The sequence below is a fragment of the Gracilinanus agilis genome, chromosome 2, assembly GCF_016433145.1.
Source record: "Gracilinanus agilis isolate LMUSP501 chromosome 2, AgileGrace, whole genome shotgun sequence".
NCBI lineage: Eukaryota > Metazoa > Chordata > Mammalia > Didelphimorphia > Didelphidae > Gracilinanus > Gracilinanus agilis.
Genome location: NC_058131.1, coordinates 710,738,844 through 710,761,817, shown reverse-complemented (window position 1 = coordinate 710,761,817; position 22,974 = coordinate 710,738,844).

The window sequence follows — 22,974 nt, the reverse complement described above, 5'->3', positions numbered from 1 at the left end:
TACAAGGGTTTAAAAAAAAAAAAAAGTAACAGACATCATACGATTATATCAATAGATGTAGAAAACGTTTCTGACCTCATTCATTCCTATTAAAAACACTGGAAAGCACAAGTCTGAATAGATTTTTCCTTAGAATGATGGGAAGTATTTACCTGAAAGCAGCAGCAAACATTAGCTATAATAGGGCTAAGATGAATTGGTTTTGATAGGTCATTTCATGGGACTCAAGAAACACTTAAGAGGGCACAATGGTAGGTGGCACAATGGATAGAATGCCAGGCTAGGAGTCCAGAGGAACTAGATGTGTGACTTTGGGCAAGTCACTTAACCCATTCTGTCTCATAATTGCTATTACGACAGAAAGTAAGGGAAACTCCTTAGGCATTAAAGCCCTTCACAAATGCCCCTTCCTACCTTTCCAGCCTATGACAACTATAATCAGGTTACAAGCACATATTAAATGCTTGCTATATGCTAGTTCTGGGGCTGAAAAGACTTTTCCTTCTCTGTGGAGCTCATTCTCTAAAGGACCTGCAAACCATTATGTAAGAACTAGACATGCCCATAACCCTCCCAACTTGCGGTGGGTTATGGGATTAATCTCGCCCTTTTTGTTTACTGAAATCTGGCCAAAATGGCCAGACATGACCACCCATGTTTCCCTTCTGCCTTTCAGTGGTGCCTGGCCTGTTCTGCCTCCTCCCAAGACTCTGCCACCACCTCCCAATCCCTGGAATGCCCAGCTCCTCACTCATATCTCTGGGAGTCCCTCCTTTCCTGGCAAGTAATCTTTTGTGATTCTGCCTGGCCCCATATCCTTTTATCTGTAACTATTCTCACCCACCCACCCTGCCCCACCCCTACCTAGACTGTAAGCAACTAGAGGACAAACACTTTCATTTAGAAAAAAAAAAAAAAGAAAAGGGTGCAGCTGGGTAGCTCAGTGGATTGAGGGTCAAGCCTAGAGATGGGAGGTCCTGGGTTCAAATCTGGCCTCAGACACTTCCTAGCTGTGTGACCCTGGGCAAGTCACTTGACCCCCATTGCCCACCCTTACCACTCTTCTACCTACGAGCCAATACACAAGTTAAGGGTTTAAAAAAAAAGAAAAAGAAAACAAAAAACCCTTACTCTGAGTCTTAGAATTGATACTAAGCAGAAGAGAAGTAAGAGCAAGGCAAATGTGATTAAGGGTCTTGTCTGAGGTCACATTTGAACTCAGGACCTTTGCTCTCTAGGCCTAGTTACTTAGCTGCCCCAAGCACTTCCATTTCTGAATTTAAAAAGTATTGCTATGTTCCAAGTGTAATCACTGGGAATACAAATACAAAAATACGTATGTTCTAATGAGGTTGGAAGCCAAGGAAAGGCATTTTGGTCTGGAAAGGAGATTTTTCACTCCAGTCTGCCCCCATCCCTCATTTCAGAATGCTACTCCCCCTTCCCCTAGGAACTCATTAAATCTTCCTGCTATTGACAATCTACCTCTGAATATGTTTTTGTTAAGTTTTGTTTTTTTTTAACTATTTTGTTCTTCCATTCTGTGGCTTCCAAACACCCAGCCATGCCAGTTCTTTGGTTCCCATGCTCACCTGTCCATCCATCCTGCTCATCCTCTCCAAATCTTTACAAGGAAGACTTGGTGGGGTGGGAAGAGGTGGCAGACACCATTTCTAGTTTACTAAAAAGTGACATTGTTGGGGAGGTGGACCCCCCAGGAGCTGCCCATGCCCACTTCCATCAGAGCCCCTCCTTCAAGTTGGGAGGGTTATGGAGAGGAGTTCCAACTGAAGTGGGGGAAGGGGTAGGCCCAAGCTGTTATGAGCTTCCCCCCTTCCTATTCTAAGTTACTTGAATAAAAATTATTTCCATTTTTTCTGGAAAAAAAGATTTGATCTGGAAAGTTAACTGGATGGTGAGTAGGACCGTAGAGAAATAGATTGACATGCCCCGTCCAGGAACAATGACAGGTGATTTAATCATGCATAGTTCATTGTTCTACACTTGGAGGAGAGGAGAAGGCAGGAACTCCTCTGACAATGGACAATGGATAAAATGGTTGTCAGGCTATGGAAGAGGTGGCCAGAGGTGGATTGAAGTGAAGCTTGGGGACATTGTCCTCAAACTGTGGCCCAGTGAGCACTCACCCCAGGGAATGTTTGCCAGCTTGGGCAGCAAGGCAATTGGCCAGGCTACAGGGGAATTTGCAAGAGAAGAGGGAGAAATCATTTATGACAAGGGTCTTTCTGACACTGTAATACAGTGTTATATTCTTGCTAGGAATGCACCACATTAGAATACTGTTTCTATCAACATATGATCTATAACAATATAAAATTAAAGTATGAGTGAGTGGAGCTGATTGGAAAATAGATGAAATTTGCCAGAAAAGCAAGCATTTAGGCCCTTTGGAATAGTCATAATTTAATATCTAGTTCCTGGAAACCACTGATTTTGTTTTGATCTTCCTTGGACCTGGGGGGGGGGGGGGGGGGTTGAGGGGAATCCACTACCAGTTTGTTTTTAACTCTTCAGGAAGATTTTTTGTTTGTTTGCTTTGGCCCATTTAGGCAGATTCAGTGCTTTCTCATGATGGAACTGTGCAACATTTTCAAACATGAACCTTCAAGGTGAATACTAAGTTTCTTTCTTTCTTTTTTTTAAACCCTTAACTTCTGTGTCCTAGGTGGAAGAGTGGTCAGGGTGGGCAATGGGGGTCAAGTGACTTGCCCAGGGTCACATAGCTAGGAAGTGTCTGAGGCCAGATTTGAACCCAGGACCTCCCATCTCTAGGCCTGACCCTCAATCCACTGAGCTACCCAGCTGCCCACGAATACTAAGTTTCTTGCCTTGTGCTATAGATAATAATTCAGCCACCATTAAGTGCCAAGAATGTACATGGTGAGGTTCTGTGACACTCTAGGAACAATTTTTTTCCACTTTTGATCTGGACCTGTGGCTTCATCAGTGTGGGGAACTCGGGAGTGTGACCTCTGATGCATGGATATCAGGAGCTCATCTGTAGCTGAGCCTGAGCGTGTGCATCTGAGAGGTGAGGTAAAGCTAACCTGGGGTCTTCCAGAGATGTGGCAGAGGCTAGATTTGATCCCAGGACTTCCTGATTCTAAATCAGAATCATCTCCTCCAGCCATTATGCCCGATTATCTCTTCAAAAGCTTAACTGGTAATTAGGAGTTTCTTTACATAGCTCCTACGATCCTTATTTAATCTGGGGGGAACTGAGGCACAAAGCTATTACAATGACTTCTTGTGCACGGCTACATAACAAGTATGTTGGGAAATTAGTCTGGGTTTTCTGGTTCAAAATCTACTTCTGCTTGTTCTTACAACAGTTCAGTTCTGCAGCTGAAGTTTCACTGTCCAGAGGCAAAGGGGATCACCCCCCTTCTCCTCCTCCTCCTCCTTCTTCCTCTTCTTCCTTCCTTTTCCTCCTGTTCCCCTGCCGTCTTAACAATTCTAAGACAGAAGAAGAGTGGGACAAGGGCAGGTAATCGGGGTTAAGTGGCCTGGCCGAGCGTCAGTCCTCCTGAACCCAGGCCCAGCACACTATCCATTGTACTACCTAACTGCTCCCATATGGTTTTCTTCAATGGGGCATGATCTACTTCCAGTGATATGATCCCAGAGCCGCCGCCCCCATCACCACCAAATTGCTAGAGAGAAATATGAGTTTAGAGACTTCAAGGCATGGGAAGAGCAGTGGATGCCTGGGTAGATGGGCGGTGGGACAAGCCAGCCGCTGGCACGTCTCATGGACCCATGGATGGCCAAGTCTCTCATTTTGAGCCCTGGCTTCTTCGTGTGTAAGCCGACTATCCACAATATCTGTGGCACAGATTCCACAGAGCTGTTGGGAAGATCCAGGGGGAGGCTGTCCGAAACACTTTGCCAACCCCAAAGTGCCATCTTAAAGCAGTGGAAGGCTGGGAGAGAGCTTGAACTGAGCTTTTATCTCCAGCAGGAGTAAACATGCTCCCACCCATTGATCCAGTTTTGCAATACCTCCTCATGGGCGATTTTGAAAGCTGTACTTAATTCTCGCAGTCACTAAATTGCTGCCCTAAATCAAGGCGGGATGGATACAGTCATCTCCAAAAAGGGTCCCTTGTGGCTGGGAAGAATTAATAGCTTCTTCAAGCGATTCTGTGTCCTGGCAGACTTCAGTTAACATCAGTGAACCACTCTCATGTCAAGTGTGTATAAACAGAGTCCGGGCTGGCCCAAATGATGCCCAGGGCAAGTATAAATACTACATAGAGAAAAGACCAAAGCATTTGGTGACCAGCCTTTCCCTCTAAAAAAGGGGCGGCTGGTAGGTGTTTAACAACCTGTTTGCCAAAAAAAAAACCCCCAACAACAGTCAAAACTGTACGCTTTGAAGTTTCTCCTGCTCTGTTAACATTTTCTCCATCACCTTCTTAGTGAAGTCTAGACAATCAACAAAACAATAAATCAAGCCCTGCTTTATATATAGCATTTGCTGATTTCCAAGGTGAAAATGATCACCTTGAAAAGTGAATAATCAGCTTTCCCGGGCGCTTCCAGCTGCCTCCAGCTCACCCCTACTGGTATGTCGCTACTAATAGAAACTCAGATAATAGTGGCTCAAATTTTTATCCCAGATTTTGGAGCTACCAGTCGCATCCCTTTTAAGCTTTTCCAAGGCCCTCTTGGCTATTTAAGGAAATTCAGGCCTGAGTTTCTTTAACGTGAGACATTTTTCAATTCAGTTAGATGTTAAGTGCTCCCACTGTTGTAACATAATGCAAAGGGGTACAAAAAAAACTAAGAAAAGTTCTCTCAAAGAGTCTGCAAATTTTACTGGGAGACGAGATGTATATCCATAAAACATCGGGCCAATGGACAGACATTTTCTCATTAACAGAAAGAATGTTGGATTTGGAACCAGAGGATCTGGTGGCCTTGGGTAGATCATGCCTCCTTTATGCCTCAGTTTCCTCATGTGTCAAATGAGGATGATGAGGATGATGATAGCACCCACTTCACAGAGTTATTGTCAGGTCAAATGAGTTAACATGAAAAGCACTTTATAAGCCACGAAATGCTATATAAATGCTGGCTATTATTATGGTTATTATTCTTATTATATCTGTGGCCTTGAACAAGTGCCTTTACCTCCCTGGACCTCAGATCTTCATCTATAAAATGAGGATTTAGACTAGATGACCTCAAAAGTCCCTTCCAGCTGTAATTCTTGGATTCCCTGAGTGGGGTGAGTCAGAGAAGGCTTCTTGGAGTCAGGATGGCATTTGGATCGTTGGCTAAAAATAATAGCTCATATTTACCTACAGCTGAAAGGGTGGCAAAGAGCTTTCTGTATATTGTCCTATTTGCTTTTCACAACCATCTGCCAAGTATTTTTCTCTGGATGGTCCCCCAGGTTACCCCTGGGCTTCCTGCAAGTTCCAGCCCAAATCCCACCTTCTAAGGAGCCTCTGCCAAATGTTCTTAATTCTATGCCTTCCCTTTGCAAACTATTTCCTGCTTATTCTCTGTATCACTTGCTTATATGTGGTTGTTTACATATTATCACCCAATTAGATTAATAACAATAGTCACAATACGTAGCTAGCATTTATATCACATTTACTATGTGCCAGGTTCTATGCTAAAATATCCTTGCAAATATTCTCTCATTAGTTTCTCATAATAACCCTGGGAGGTAGGTGATATACTAGGTTCATTTTCCAGGGGAGGAAACTGAGGCAAGAAGAGATTAAACGATTTGCTCAGGGCCACAGAGTACATGCTAGAAGCTGGATTTGAACTCAAGTTTTGCTGCCCCTGGGTCCAGCTCTCTATCCCCTGGACTACCTAGCTGCTCCTAGATCAGTGATGGCAAACCTTTTAGAGACCAAGTGCCCTAACTGCACCCTCATACCACATGTGAGCCTCCCCCTTGCCCCAGACAGGGGAGGGAGGAAGCACTCCTATTGGGCTGCTTGGCAGAGGGGCGGGTGATGTGAAAAATATCTTCAGGTGTGGTGGAGAGGGGGCAGGGAGCAGCCTCCTCTGGCACACATGTCATACATTCGCCAATACAGCCCTAGATGATTGTGAGGTTCTCACATTCTGTTTTTGCCTTCGCAAAGTGCTTGGCACAGAGTGGGTATTTAATAAGTGTTTATTGTCTAAGTGCTATCATTATACTCAAAACAGGGTAAATGAATTGCCTCGGGTCACAAAAGTAGTAAGCATCTAGGGGGCAGCTGGGTAGCTCAGTAGATTGAGAGTTGGGCCTAGAGACAGGAGGTCCTAGGTTCAAATCCAGCCTCAGACACTTCCCAGCTGTGTGACCCTGGGCAGGTCACTTGACCCCCATTGCCCACCCTTACCACTCTTCCACCAAGGAGCCAATACACAGAAGTTAAGGGTTTAAAAAAAAAAAGTTGTAAGCGTCTGAGGATAATTAGAATTCAGAACTCCCCAATTCGATGTCTATTGCTCTATCCCAGTCACCATGCTGGCTCTACTAGCTAGGAAAGGGAAGCACCCTCCAGAAAAAAGGAAATAGCAAGAGGTGAGAATTGTAGTATATGACCACCATGATGGTGGAGGAGAGAAGAGACTGTGTGTTGGGAGTGGTGAGAGCAAAGCTTGATCTGGGAAATTGGAACCATTTGATGGAGGGCCTGGACTGTCCAGCTGAAGTCAATATAGAGCTTGTTGTCATTCAGTTGTGTCTAACTCTTCATGATCCTGGGGACCAAATACTGTCCATGGAGTTTTCCTTAACAAACACACTGGAGTGGCTTACTCTTTTCTTCTCCAGTAGATTAAGGCAAACCGAAGTTGTGACTTGCCGAGGGTCACCCATCTAAAGTGTCTAAGGCTAGATTTGAATTCAGGTCTTCCTGACTCCAGGCCCAGTGCTCTATCCACCAAGCTACCTAGCTGCCTCCAAAACAGAGTTCCTGAAAGTGATTTAGGAGCAGGATGGCATGTTGAAAGATGAATCAGTCTAGCCAGGGCATGCAAGGTAATTGGGTAAGAGAGAGTCCTGAGCAACCCAAAGATTTGCAATAATCCCATTGTGAATCAGAGGGCCAAGACCCATGTGGTTGCAGTGGAAACAGGAGAGGAGCTGAAGGCAGAATGGTGGAACTTGGTTGCTGATTCTCTATGACTACTGCATAGAGTTGGCGTGGTAAGCTGGTGGGCTCTCAATGGAAAGACAACTTGAGTTTCTCAGGACACGCTAAGGAGAAAGGAAGATGATGCTAAGTGGAGGAAGGATACAGACCTCTCAGTAGAGGAGGCATCCAGTGTGGGCTAGGAAAGAAAGTCACTGGCTCAAGGGCACACATTTTCTCAAGGAGGAATTCTCGTTTTCATCCTAAGAGAGGATTTGGTAATATTTGGATGCTCCTGCAAGCTTTGGGTAATACTTTGTCTAGCCAGCTGCTGTCACAAGACCCATCTGTCTGCTGGTCAGAATTCTCAGTGTGGGTTATTTCTTGCAAGGAACATTTTTTTTGGTCAGACTTTTATTATCTGTCAGGGTTGGGAACATAATTTAATAGGACTATGTTTTCAGTGATTTCCCCCTATTTTTCTATTCTAATCAGTTATTAGAGTGTGAGCTCCTTGAGGGCAGAGACTGTTTCTGCCTTCCCTTGTATCCCTAAAACTCTGCACAGTGCCTGGCACATAGTAGGTGCTTAATAAATATGTTTGGGCTTGATCTTTTTGGAAAGAATTCCCATCTAGCAGAATGTAAACTCTGTGAGGGCAGGTGGTTTTTCATCTTGGTCAGTTTCCCCATCACCTGACACAGTGAGCACATAAATGTTTGTTGCATTGATGTCTCAATTCGAGATATTGAATTAAAATGTCCATGTTCATTGATGCAATTCTAGTAGATGGTATGATGGTATGATAGAAATAGCACCTGGGGACCAGCTAGATAGCACAGTGGTTAGAGAGACAGGCCTGGAGTCGGGAGGACTTGGGTTCAAATTTTACCCCAGATACTTCCTAGCTGTGTGACCTTGGGCAAATCATTTAAACTAATTGCCTAGCCCTTGCCACATTCTTGTCTTAGAATTGACACTAAGATAGAAGGTAAGGGTTTAGAAAAAAGAAAGAAATAAAAAGCAGCAGTAGGGGCAGCTAAGTGGCTCAATGAATTGAGAAGCCAGGTCTAGAGATGGGAGGTCCTGGGTTCAAATATGGCCTCAGACACTTCCTAACCATGTGACCCTGGGCAAGTCGCTTAACCCCCCAATGCCTAGCCTTTACTGCTCTTCTGCTTTGGAACCAATACACAGTATTGATTCTAAGATGGAAGGTAATAGTTAAAAAAAAAAAAGAAAGAAGGGAAGAAAGGAAGGAAGGAAGGAAGGAAGGAAAGAAAACAAAAGAAAGAAATACCAATTTGCAGTCAGAGAGACCAGGATTTGAACCTGTGGATCTTCTCCTTCCTAGCCATGTGACCTTGGACCCTTTACTTATACTCTTTGACCAGCCATCTCAAGTGGCTTGGAGCATCTAATCTCTCAGGTCCCTTCCCAAAATAGAGAGATGCTTCTAACCCTGGTCTGGATCCCACTGAGGTCAGCATTCAGATCTATACTCTGGCTGGAAATCCAGTGAGTCCAGTAGGTCTTCATACCTTCCCATAAAATTTGAGCTAACCTTTTGCCTGTCCTAGCATTCTGCTGACTCACAGAATTGGCTTGAAATGTTTAAAAGGCTATATTTATTTTGTATAATGCTGCTACAGCTGTGTCTAAAAATACCCACGACGTGCTTCTCATTAGGATTGCATGGAAGCTTTGCTTAAGTTGAGAAATAATTCATAAGCTAATTTAGACTGCTGGGAACTATTAACTATCTAGAACCTATTTTTTTGGCCTACTCATTTTGAAAAACAATCCCCTGGGCATAAAGTTCATTCAACAGAAGCCAAGGCCATGAAATGGCTTAGGGGAAAAAATTACTCTTCTGGTGTGCCTTGATCTATGGAAACTCAATATGTGAAAATCCAGGCTTCCGCAAGGAAGAAACCAAAGTGACTTTTCACCTTGCAAATGAATTCTTTGTTACATGAAGGATTTCACTTAATGACAAAGGATTCCTGTCTATGTGTTGGTGAGGTGACTATTTGGGGTATAAAGTCAATCAGTCCATAAACATTTATTAAGTATCTACTACATGCCAGGCATTGTGCTAAGTGCTCAGGTTACAAATGAAGACAAAAGACAGTCCCTGTCCTAAAAGAGCTTACGATCTAATAGAGGAGACAACATACACATGCAAACCATATCTACAAAGCAAGCTAAATAAGAAAGAACATAAAGAAGGCACTGTTGAACTGTGTGACCCTGGGTAAGTCACCTAACCCTGATTGCCTAGCCAAGACAGAAGGTAAGGCTTAATAAATAAATAAATAAATAAAAGGAAGGCACTAGATTTGAGGAGGGTTAGAGACTTCCCATAGCAGGTGAGATTTTATTTGGGTCTTAAAGGAAGGCAGGGAGGTCAATAGTCAGAGCAGAGGAGGAAGAGCATTTCAGCCATGGGGAAAAATCAGAGAGACTGCTGGGAGCTAAGAGGTGGAGTATCTTGTCTGTGGTCAGTGTCACTGGAGCAAAGAGTAAATGTTGAGGAGCAGGGTGTAAGAAGCCTGGGAAGGCAGGAGGAGGCAAGGTTATGAAGAGCATTGAATGCCAAACAGAGCATTTTGTATTTGATCCAATAGGGAGCCACTGGAGTTTGAGGAGTGGGGTGACCCATTTGGACCTGCTCTTTAGGAAAATCATTTTCGTGGTTGAATGAAAGATGGATTCAGGAAGGTTATTACAATAATCCAAGCATCATGCTAATGAGGGTGTCTGGGCCAGGGCGATGGCAGAAAAGAGAAGGGCGTTGTGTATTTGAGAGCTGCTACCAAGAGGAAATTGACAGGTCTTGGCACTACACTGGATATGGGGGACTCCAGGGTGGTGATTGTGTGCCCTCTACAGTAACCGGGAAGCCAGAGTTGGGATGTGGTGGAGTTTAGGGAGAAAGGTAATGAGTTCTGTTTTGGATCTTTTGTGTTAAAGATAAACTTCTAAATATTAAGCCTAGAAGAATGTTACTGTTTTCTGACTCCAGCTCTGTACCTGGATTATTGGATAACATCCATCACATCCAGGCTCACCCCTACTTCTTACAGATGGGTTTCCTCTGGACAAGCTCTCCCAGGTTCAAGGTACTGATGTGGCTGTTCATCTGTGCCATAGCACCTACCTTATAGGTTGTTGGGAGAATCAAAGGAGATAATATTTGTAAAAGCTTGGCATGACGCTTGGCATGCAGTAAACGCTTAATAAATGCACATTCCTTTATTTCCACTACAAAAATCCTTAAGAGCCTATCTGTGAGGAGAACTCTGGGATCCAGTGACCCTAGCTTCCCTGATGTTCCTCATACAAGACTCCCCTCCCCGTCCCCTCCAGATTCTGAGTATTTTCAATGGCTGCCACTGGAATTCTCTCCCTCATCTCCTTCTGCCATTGGAAGAAATTGTTCTTATCCACCCATTCTACTGGGGGATGTCTTCACCTATCCATGATGAATGCATGTTTGTTGACTATAAGTTTCCTTGGATTAAGGAAGTAGAGAAGGTGGCTTGGCACATAGTAGGCACTTAAATGCACGTTTTGGGGCAGCTAGGTGGTGAAGTAGCTTAGGTGCCCTCTCTTGAATAAGGAAGACTCATCTTTCCAAGTTTGAATCTGGTCTTAAGAGACATACTAGCTATGTGACTTTGGACCACTTTACCCTGTTTGCCTCAGTTTCCTCATCTGTAAAATGAGCCGGAAAAGGGAAAATGGCAAACCACTTTGCTAAGAGAACCCTAAATGGAGTCATGAAGAATCAGACATGACCAAAATGAGTTAACAACAACAACAAATGCACATTAACTGACCGAGTTTACTTGCATTAATGAGGCAGAGGAGGTGGCCACTAGGCGACAAAGCATGGAGGGATGGATTGGGAAGACCTGAGTTGAAATGTGTATCAGATACTTACTAGTCATTTGACTTTAGGCATGCTGCTTGCCTTCATTTGTTTCCTCAGTTTCCTCATCTATGAAATGGGGATTAATGATAATAGCATTTACGCCTGGGGTTGTTATAAGGATGAGAAAATATATAAAAAGCCCATGGCAAACTTTAAAATGCAAGTTATTATATTATATTTAATTAGACATAACTCAAAGCTAAGATGTTGAATGAAATTCTACCATATGAAAAGTGACGAGAGTTCATGCCCTACCCCATCTCCGTGCCTTCGCCAAGCCCTGGATCTGGGCCACCCTGTCCTACAAGTACACCCAGCCACAGGATCAGCTCAGATGAGATTAGAGCACATGAAAGGGAAGCACACACAGAGGTCACAAATGGAAAGGATGGGCGGCCCGTATGTCCAATGCAATAGGGCTGCCGCCATCTTCAGTGGTGTCTGACTATCCTCATTGGTCTCACATGACATACAATCTCTGCCAAGTGTTGTTCTCTGTTGCTCCTAGGGCCATAAAGAGCCAGAAGGGACAAAGCAGGGCCTTTGTGCCAGGGCCTGCTTCCTCCTCTGGCAGCTGCACCCCAGGTGAATTTCCTCACTCTCCTCCTCTTCACTCCAGGTGCAAAACAGCCAGTTACTGCTTGACTCTCATCTTCTGTCCTTAATTATCCTGTATCCCCAATGAGAGATGCACATCACAAGCACCCCAAGAGTTCAGTGGAAGTGGGGAGTAACCCTGTCTGGGGTGGAGGGATCATGGAGGGCTTTCCAGGGGTGACCTGGCAGGGCTAGAAGCCCGAGCCACAGGCATCAGGCAGGGGCAGAGGGTGTGATGGAACCAGAGGTATGGAAATGAGCCTCGGTGTCAAATTGGTACACCTCCCTTAGGTGCCACTTCTTCTGTGCTTCCTGAGCCAGCTGATTGTTTCTTGCAGCATCTGATGATCACTTTATTTGTGCAGATGTTGACAGAATAATAGCTGGAAGGGGCCCCTGAAGCAATTGAGTTTAACCTACTCATTTTACAGATAAGGAAACTGGGGGACAAAGTAACTTGACAAAGTCGTACAGATAATATCTGAAGCAGGAGTGGGACCCAGTTCTTCCTAGCTATGGCAACAAACACCTGAAATCTCTGCTTCTGGGAAGACTGAGGCTGATGGGTGACTTGAACCTTGGAGTTCAGAGCTGCATTGAGTATCTACATTGTCTGACACCAATAGGGTGCCCCTCTCCACCCCAGGAACAAGGAGCCATCAGGCTGCCTAAGACGGGAGCAAACCAGTCCAGATTGGGATTATGATCCCTTTTCTCCTTACCTTCTGTCCTAGTATCAATTCTAAGACAGAAGAGCAAACAACTAGGGTTAAGTGACTTGCCCAGGATCACACAGCTAGGTAGTATCTGAGGTCCCATTTGAACCCAGGACCTCCCAACTCCAGGCCTAGCATCCTGTCCATAGTGCTAACTTGCTACCCTGAGGGATGCCCTTCTAACCTGGGCAAGATTGAGTCTCAAAAAGACATGAAACTGTGTCTTCCTGACTCAGCCCAGTGTCCTTATCTACCACAACACATGCACGGCCTCGTACCCAGAATGGTTTGCACATCTACAAAAAGAGGGGGTCAAACTTGTTCAAACATTCTTTACCTGAGGTCTATGAATTGGTTTGTAAAGAGATTTGAAAATTGTATTTCTCTATGATTGGATTTCCTTTGTAATACTATATCTTTTCTAAAACATGATTGTTATTGTGCGGTCTTGTGTGGCTCTTTGAGACTCCCTTTTTGAGGTTTTCTTGGCAAAAATATTAGTGATTTGCTATTTCCTTCTCCAGTTCTTTTTGCAAATGGAGAAACTGGGGGCAGCTAGGTGACTCAATGGATTGAGAGAGCCAGATCCAGAGATGGGAAGTCCTGGATTTCAATCTGGCCTCAGATACTTCCTAGCTGTGTGACCCTGGGCAAGTCACTTAACCCCCATTGCTTAAGCCTTTCCCGTTCTTGTGTCTTGGAACTGATACCTAGTATCAATTCTAAGACAGAAGGTAAAGGTTTAAAATATACCTACTGTTTTGATGAGAGGCCTGTAGGGTTCCCCAGACTGCCAAAGGGGTCCAATTTAAGAGCCCATGGACCACACTCCTTCTAGTCTTCCTCTGTGATCTATGAGAGGTTTAAGTCACACAGGGAATGAGAGTTAGTAAGTGAACATAATTTGGCCCTTTGGTTGCTCTTCTGTGCTCCTTCCTAATTTATACCCAGGAGTCCTTGGAATCCACAGAAACCAAATCTTAGACAGTATTCACCACACCATGCTTGATCTTCTAGAAGAAATGAGCATTAAAATATGAAACGAGGTCAGTTCCAAGTTTAATGAACTCTTCAGCCAATGACTATTCCCCCATTGATCTGGGGCTAGGCTAGCTCAAGACTGATAGCCATTGTCTAAGTTAATAATTACCAGACGGGGTATGTGTTGGCCCTCCTGCAACAAAAGAAGTTTCTTACAACCACTGCCAGAAGAGGAAAATGTGGGAAGCCTGTCTAGCAAAGTAAATTGTGACATCCATTTAACTTTGTCTGGAGTGGTTTGAAGGAATGCTGAGAGACTGCATTGATCTCCTCCTAATTATGAAATAGAGGAGTTATTTCATTAATTTTTAATGTATCAAGAGGGATACCCTGCTCTTCAAGGAGAGTGCAGGCTTCAATCCAATCTGATCTGGCCAGCATTGATCAAACCTACTACCATGCTAGCAGGGGACATAAAGTCAAAAAATAATTTTTAAAAACCTTTTGCCCTCTTCAAGGAGCTTCCCTTCTACTAAACGTATGGCACTTTAAATAAACTGAAGAGGATATAGATGTTTTCCCACTGCTTCTGAACTCAATTTAGGGGGGAAACAACAATGCCAAAAGAGGCTTGCAAATACTGTAACTTATCGCATGGATGAGCTATAAAGCTGACCATGACAAGCTAGAAGTTGCAACATAGTTGAAAATAGAGGTAAGATCCCATAATTCCAAGTTCTGGGGAAAGGGGAACCCCCAATTCGTTTTGTCCTCTTGGGACTTTGTGAAGAATACTGCCTTTTGCTAAGAGTTGCATTTTTAGTCAGTAAGGGCCTTTCAGGAAACTTGGCTGATTTTCCTTAATCTCTAGGATATTAACAACAAAAAAAAATGGCTCAGAAGTAGGTGTGCCTATGCCACTCCTGTGCCTGGCTCTGTGTTAGGTTTTTTAGCTTTCTTTTCTCTTCTTTTTCCTTTTGGTAGGTGGCATAGGAATTAGGGACATCTTCTCTAAGAAACATCTGGGGTACAGGTAGGTAGCTAGGTGGCTCAGTGGATTGAGAGCCAGGCCTTTATGGGAAGTTCTGGGTTCAAATTTGACTTCACAACTCCCATTTCTTAGCCCTTACTATTCTTCTGCCTTGGAGTAAATACACGTACTTATTCTAAGATGGAAGGTAAGGATTAAAAAAAAAAATTGGAATCACCATGGGAAACAACGTGCAATTACAATATGTGAGAAAAGCCACTAAAATATTCAAAAGCTTTGATCTAATGACATCCTTCCTAGGTACAGATATCCAAGAAGGTCAGAGAAAGAAATGAGGGTCCAATAATATATGCAACAATATTCAAAGCAGCATTTTTTGTGATTAGAAAAAACTAGGAAATAGCTCAATTCAATAACATCATTTATTTATTAAGCACTTAATATGTGCCACACATTGGGGATACAAAGATGAAAGAATTCATACCCCTAAAGAGTTTATATTTTATAGGAATCAAAGTGTCTATCGTGTAGAAAATGTTTAAGTGAATTCTGGTAAATCAAGTCAACAGAATGTTATTGTGCCATAGGAAATTAGATTTGTAAGCTTCTCCAGGCAGGAAGTTTTTTTTTTGCCTCTTTCTATTTGGAGCACTTAGCACAGCGTCTGGCACACAGTAGGTGTTCAATAAATGTTTATTGAGGCAGCTAGATGACTCCAGTGGATAGAGAACCAGAGCCTCACACCTTTCCTAGCTATGTGGTCTTGGGCAAGCCACTTAATCCCAATTGCTTAACCCTTACTGCCCTTCTGCCTTGGAACCAATACTTAGTATCAATTCTAAGATGGAAGGCAAGGGTTTGTTTAAAAAAAAAAAGTTGATTGTTTGAATAGGAAGAATCCAGAGAAACATAGGAAAGACATAAGAACAGATAGTAAAATAAACCGAATCAAGAGAAGAATCATGCAATCACCCCATGATCACAATACTATTGATGAAAATAACACTAAAAGAAATAAAAATTCACACATCGATACTTCAATGATCAATCATGGTTCAAGGAGATAAAGAAATACTGCTGGTTTTGTACCCCAAAGAGATAATAAGGAAAAAAGACTTGTACAAAAATATTTATAGCCATGCTCTCTGTGGTGGCAAAAAAATTGGAAAATGAGGGGATACCCTTCCATTGGGGAATGGATGACTACATCGTGGGGGATGGAATACATTGTTGGGGATGGAATACTATTGTGCTCAAAGGAATAATGAACCGGAGGAACTCCATGTGAACTGGAACAACCTCCAGGAAGTGATGCAGAGTGAAAGAAGCAGAACCGGGAGAACATTGTACAGAGACTGATACACTGTGGCACAATTGAATGTAATGGACTTCTAGCAGCAATGCAATGACCCAGGATAATCCAGAGGAATTTAGGAGAAAGAATATTTCCATATCCAGAGAAAGAACTGTGGGAACAGAAACGCATTAGAAAAATATATGCTCGATCACATAGTGCGATAGGGATGTGATTAGGTTTTTGATGTTAAAGGATCTCTCTACTACAAATATGAATAACACGGAAATAGGTTTTGAACAATGATACATGGATAACCCAGTGGAACTGCTTGTCGGCTTTGGGACTGGGGAGAAGATAGGGGGGAGTGGATTATGAATCATGTAACCATGGGAAAATATTTTAAATAAAAAAAATTTTTTTAAGGTGATAAGGAAATGAATTTCCCTCTTCTTAGCAGAGAGGTGGTGGAGCACTGGTATAGAATGTCACATACACTGGTAGATATGATTGCTGTGACTGCTTGTCTTAGTTACAAAAAACCATTTGGGTGGGTGGGTGGAGAACATAGTATTGGGAAGTGAAAGTGATGTAAAAATAAAAAAGCATCAGTAACTTTAAAAATGACTGGGCAGATTATCTGAGATGCAATGGTCAAGTTGTCTCCTCTATTAGCCTGGGGGTTCTTTGAAAACAAGGACTCTTATTTGCCTTTCTTGCATTCTCAACCCTTAGCACAAAGCAGGTGCTTAAAAAGTGCTTGTTGACTTGAAAGAAGTTCAAACTATCCATGAAGATCAGCCCTCTAGTTCTATTCTTTACCAAAATAGAGTAGAAGAGGCCATGCTTTTCCTTATAAAGAGCACAAGAATAGAAAGTGTTGTGCTTCATTCTTGCATAGCACCATTTAAACAGTTACTATGTTTTCTGCTTTTCTGTGAAGGGGTTTATCAAAAGGAAACATATAAAGATCTGATAATTTGGTCTGAGGATACTTGTATACACTTTCTAGAACCCAGCACAAGGTGATGGATGCTGAATTAAGATCACAAATGTATACAACACATGAAAATATTATACCGGTATCATCTTTAAAGTAGCTAGAATGGGTTTTGGGAAGATGGGATATTAACGAAACACTGTTTCAGGGCACAGTTAATGATGTCAGAAGTGAAACATTACAGATGTTACAAATCAGGGGCACACTGGATAGACAGATAGCCAAGCCTGGAGACAGGAGGTCCTGGATTCCAATCAGACGTCAGATATTTCCCAGCTATGTGACCCTAAGCTCGTCACTTTTTGCCTAGCCATTATCATTCTTCTGCCTTGGATCTGATGGGTAGTATCAATTCTCCCCAAAAATATTTATAGCTGTTCTTTTTGTGGTGGCAAAGAATTGGAAACTAAAGGGATGCCCTAAGTTGGGGAATGGCTGAACAAATTGCGGTATAAGGTAGTGATGGAATACTATTGTGCTATGAGGAATGATGAACTGGATGATTTCAGAAAGAGCTAGAAAGACCTATGTGAACTGATGCAGAGTGAAATGAGCAGAACCAGGAGAACATTATACACAGTAACTGCAATATTATGAAATGATCAAATGTGATAGACTAACAGCCATACAATGATCCAGGACAATTCTGAAGGACTTATGAAAAAGAATGCTATCCACCTCCAAAGAAAGAACTGTTGGAATATGAATGCAGATAAAATAATATAATTTATTATTTGTTTATTTGGGGATGTGTTTTGGGATTTTAGTTTTATAAGATTATTCACTTACAAAAATGAATAATATGGAAATGTTTTGTGTGATAATACACGTATGACCCAGATTGAATTGCTTGACAACTTCAAGAGGGGGGAGAGAAGAAGGAAGAGAGATAATGTGGTTCATATAACTTCAGAAAACTCATGTGGAAATTTGTTATTAAAATAAAAATAATAAAAATAGTCTCAATTCCAAGACAGAAAGTAAGGGCTTTTTTTTTTTTTAAAGAAAATGTTATAAATCACTTGGGTCATTGCCATCATACCTTACATTTATAAAGGGTTTTATAGTTACAAAATGTTTTCTATACATTATTTCATTTGATAATAGAATTTCTATTTCTATTTCTATTCTGAAAAGCTTTGCGAATCTTACTACATAAAGCATGACCTCCTTATTTCACATCTATGACCTCATCTCTACACAACAATCCTTTGAAGCAGGTGGAGTAGTTTTCATTTTTATTTGATAAACGAGGAAAAAATACAGAGTAATAACCTGGATTGGGAATAGAAAGGCCTGTGTCTTATTCTCATGTAACAGAATAATAATAATAGCCTGTATTTATGCAATACTTTAAGGTTAATAAAATGTTTTTAAAATATTGTCTCATTTTATCCTTACAACAACCATGGGAACAAAATTCTACAGTTATCATCATCATCCTTACTTTACATATGAAGAAACTGAATCACAAAGTGTTGGAATTTGTCCAAATCACTAATTCCCTGTGGAAATATGTTTCCATTTTGATAACACTTGGGAGCAAGGTGCTCTCATTATCCCGATTTTATAGATGAAACCGAGACAAAGTTGAGTAACTTACCCAGATTTATGCAGTTAATAAGTATCTGAGGGAGAATTTGAAATTAGGACTTACTGACTCCAAGTGCATTGCCCTAACCATTGTACCACCGTGGTGAGGAGACCTTGAGGAAATCACATACCCCTTTGTGGCTTTGTTTCTTCACCTGCAAAAACAAGGCAGTTAGATTTTATGACCTCTATTATCTATCCTTTCCCAGACAAAAATCCTTTGTGTGAGAGTGTTCTGCTCCCAAAGATCGTTGGAGTCTGAAGCCAACTGCCTGCCTCCCTGACTGAGCATTTTAGATAATTGTGTCTCCTTACTCTGCAAAAGGTAAAGCTGGATAGGTTTATTTTGTAAGAAAGTTTGAAAGATTTCTACCATTTCTTACAGAAAAATAGAGTTAAAATGGTGACTGCACAAATCCGGCATGTTCACTTCATTTCAGCCCTTTCTCTTTCAGGGGCCCTAACAGGTGGTTTTCTCTCCTATTTCACTGAAGTAAAGCCTTTAGGTATAAGTTTCCAAATATCCTTCCTCTTCTCCATTTCTAAACATATCCACCTTTCTATCTAGCCCAGGAGTTCTTAACCTGGCTTCTATGAACTTAAAAAAATATTTTGATAACTATATTTCAATATATGGTAATTGTTCACTTGGCAATCCTGTTCATTTTATTTTATGATTGTAAAAACATTATTCTTTTTTTTTAAAACTCTTACCTTCCATCTTGGAGTCAATACTGTGTATTGGCTCCAAGGCAGAAGAGTGGTAAGGGTAGGCAATGGGGGTCAAATGACTTGCCCAGGGTCACACAGCTGGGAAATGTCTGAGGTCAAATTTGAACCTAGGACATCCCATCTCTAGGCCTGGCTCTCAATCCACTGAACTATCCAGCTGCCCCCTAAAAACATTATTCTGAGAAGAGGTCCAGAGGCTCCTGTCTATATCTCATCTAGGCTTGTTTGTAGATCTCCATGGAGGGGGAAGACCCCCAGACAGTCCCAGGCAGCCCACTCCACTCTGGGATAGCTCTAATGATTAGGAAGTTTTTTCTGGCACCAAACCTAAATTGGCTTCTTTGTAACTCCTAATCACTGCCCCAGAATCTGTTCTCTTGCACCCTAGAGAACAAGCCCAATCTTTTTTCCATTTGATGGCCCTTTAGATCAATCAATCCATCAATCAAATGAATAAGCATTTACTAAGACTTGTGGGAGGTGGAGAGGATACAAATACAAAAGTGGGACAGACCCTGCCCTCAAGGTCCTTCTCTTGTACTCAGAGGAGCCAATATTTTCACAACTAAGTAAATATGGGTGATACACTATCTACCTATCTCCATATAGACTCATTACCAACTGGAGTAATCAGGGAGTGTCTCTCGAAGGGGGTAGCACTTTAGCTGAACTATGAAAGGAGCCAGTGGTTCCAAGGGGTAAGGAGGGAGTGCATTCCAGGAATGAGAGACACATTGTGTAAAGACCTCGAGGTGAGATCTTGTCTACCTGGGAGAGCAGGCAGGCCAGTTCGGATGGATCGTAAAGGACTGCAGGCTTTAACCAGCTTGAAAGCTAAGTTGTAGCCAGTTTGGGAAGGGTTTTAAATGTCAAACAGAAAAAGGCTTTATGAGATCCTTCTATCAAGTCTCAATTGGCCTACTATTCTCATCTTGTAATCCGTCTTTTATGTGATGGTCCTTGAGATACTTGGAGAGCTACCATGTCTCTTCCTCCTTCCTCCCCCGCCTTCTTCTCTTCTCTTTTTTTTTTTTAAACCCTTAACTTTTGTGTATTGGCTCATAGGTGGAAGAGTGGTAAGGGTGGGCAAAGGGGGTCAAGTGACTTGCCCAGGGTCACACTGCTGGGAAGTATCTGAGGCCGGCTTTGAACCTAGGACCTCCTAGGTCTCTAAGCCTGACTTTCAATCCACTGAGCTACCCAGCTGCCCACCCCCCTTCTTTTCTCTAAGCTAAACATGCTCACTTCCTTCAAAGGAATCACTTTACTTAGAAGTAAAGATAAGTGGGGTGTATATGCTTTTGGTGATTAAATCTAAAAATGGACAGGGGAGAATTAATCCCATTTTCACACCACCATGCCCATACAACCTCCTGAATAATCACCTTGCCATCCAGCTCTCCTTATATATACTTTTTCCATACCATTATCAGATTATTTTCTTGAAAACTGTACTTTGTAGGTTGGCACTCAAGGCCATCCCTCTACAAATGGATTCTGTTTATATCTCCAACCTTAACTTGTACTTTAGTGAGGTTGCTAAGTCATTTCAGTTTCATCCAGCTATTAGTGACTCCTTTTGGGGTTTTTTGGCAAAGAATAAATGGTTTGCCATTTTCTTCACCTCATTTTCCAGATGTAGAAATTGGGGCAAATAGGGTGAAGTGACTTGCCCAGGGCCACACAGCTAGTAATTATCGGAGACCAGATTTGAACTCAGAAAGGTGAGTCTTCCTGACTCCAAGCCTGGTGCTCTAATCCACTGTGCCACCAAGCTGCCATTTATAGGGGTAATTGGCTTCAATTCCTACTTTGGTTTGAAAACTTGAAAACTTGAGCAAGTGACTTAATGGCTTAAGTCTCAGTTTCCTTCTTTGTCAAATGAAGATGATATTCCTATCATCTGTCTTCAGAGCTTTAACTAGGAATCCTGGCACTTGGGGCAAATTTATCTGAGCTAGGGAGAAGAGTATCAGTTAGTGGAGAGTGCAATAAGTGTCCTGAGTATAGTTGGGGGGGGGCGTGGATTGGGATAGAAATCATGGGAGACCAAGTGATCAAGGAACTGGTGATAGAAGAGACTGACTCAGGTACTAAAATGATTGGGGAGAGTGACTTGGAAGGCTACAGATGATAGCTACAAGGACGTGGGCAGACTGGAGTAATCTGTAAAAGATGAGAAAGGATTCTACCCACCCCTTGATAGATGCAGAATGAGATACACATTTTTAGACATAACCAAAGTTGGGGTTTGTTTTCTTAAGTGTATATTTGTTACAAGGGTTTGGGTTTTCTTTCTTTTTAATTGGGGGTGGGGGAGCTGGGCAGCTAGATGGCTCAATGGATAGAACACTGAACCTAGGGTCAGGACGACACGAGTTCAAATATGACCTCATACATTTACTAGTTGTGTTCCCGTTGGACAAGCCACTTAACCTGCTTGCCTCTGGAGAAGGAAATGGCAAACCATATCAGTATGCTTGCCAAGAAAACATCATGGATGCTACTGGTGAGATATGGTCCACAGGTCATAAAGAATTGGAACTAGTGAACATCAACAATAACAAGGGAGGAAGGAGAGAAAATAAAAGTTTATTAATTTAAAAAAAGTTAAAAGAAGCGCAAGGGTGGGAAATACAAAGGTAAAAAAAAAGGAAACCCTCTCTGTATGCCAGGCAACACATATTTATTAAGTTCCTTCTATGTGCCAGGCATTGTGCTAAATGCTAGGAATATCAAGAAGGACTCAAAACTGTTCCTGCTCTGAAGGAGCAATGGGGAGATGGTGTGCAAACACCTGTGCAGAAATGTAAGGAAATGGAGCTTTTACAAAGGTATAATCCCAAATACACATACTCCACCTTAACACAGGGAGGGCTTAATTCCCCTATCCGCTGCACCTCCGGTCTCTGAAGACAGTAGCGGGATGAGCTTCAGAAAGGGCCCAGTCTTAGGTCCAAGCCCAAACCCTTGGCGCTTCTTAGGGTGTCCATACTGAGATATCGGGCTGCTCTACTAGCCCACTTCTAATCTGACCTCCGGGCTCTAAGTCCAATGGGGATCCTCACAGACACCACAAATCAAAGACAAACCACACAGAGCAATGACAGATACTCCAGGTCCATTTATTGGAGCCTGGGTCAAAGAGCGAGAGCAGGGCTGTGGGCTAGAAATGATGGTAGAAAGAGCAAACCACACGGTGAGGCGCCGCAGGAGACTACATCAGCCAAGTGAGCCTGAGCATGCCAGAAAAAGGGGCCCAGATCAATGAGGGATGGGGATACAAGACCAAGGAAGGAGGAGGGGACAAGATTGGTGAAAAATGAGGGCATAAAAGACCGTGGAGAAATGAGGGTATCAGGCCCACGGGGGAAGAGAAGCCAAGTCCAGGGAGGGATGAGGGATGAGGCTAAAAGACCAAGGAGGGAGGAGGGTTTCAATGAGGGATAAAAAGACAAGCCCGGTGAGGAGGGAGGGAAGAAGCCTACAGAGGAATAAGGGCACAAAACCACTGAGGAGAGATGGCAAAAGGAAGGCACCGGAATGGTGGGGACTAGGAAAGGCTCCTGCGGAAGGCAGAACTTCGGCTGAGACACGAAGGAAGCCCAGAGCAGAGGCGAGGAGGAGTGAGGGTATTCTAGGCCTGAGATACAGCTGGGAACAGGCTTGGGGTCCCGGGATGGAACAACCAGGGCCACACTCCGGGGGTTCACCTTGTATAAGGATGATCTGAGTCAAACCCTCCCGGTGTACAGAACTGTAAACTGGGGCCCGGAGAGGTTGGGCCACACAACCTTCAGAAGGGGAGTGGGCCGCGACTGCAGGCCGCGTCGCAGGCTACCGGAAGAACCGAAACAGACTCTTTTCTCGGGGGCCGCCCGACGTAGGGAGGCGGTGTCAGGGCTCAGGGGTCAGGGCCTTAGTTGCGCAGGCGCAGTTGGAAAGTGGGCGTCCCCACCCGGTCTTGCTCACCTTTTCTTTCGGGATCGGCGCATGCGTCTTCTCTGCGTTTGTG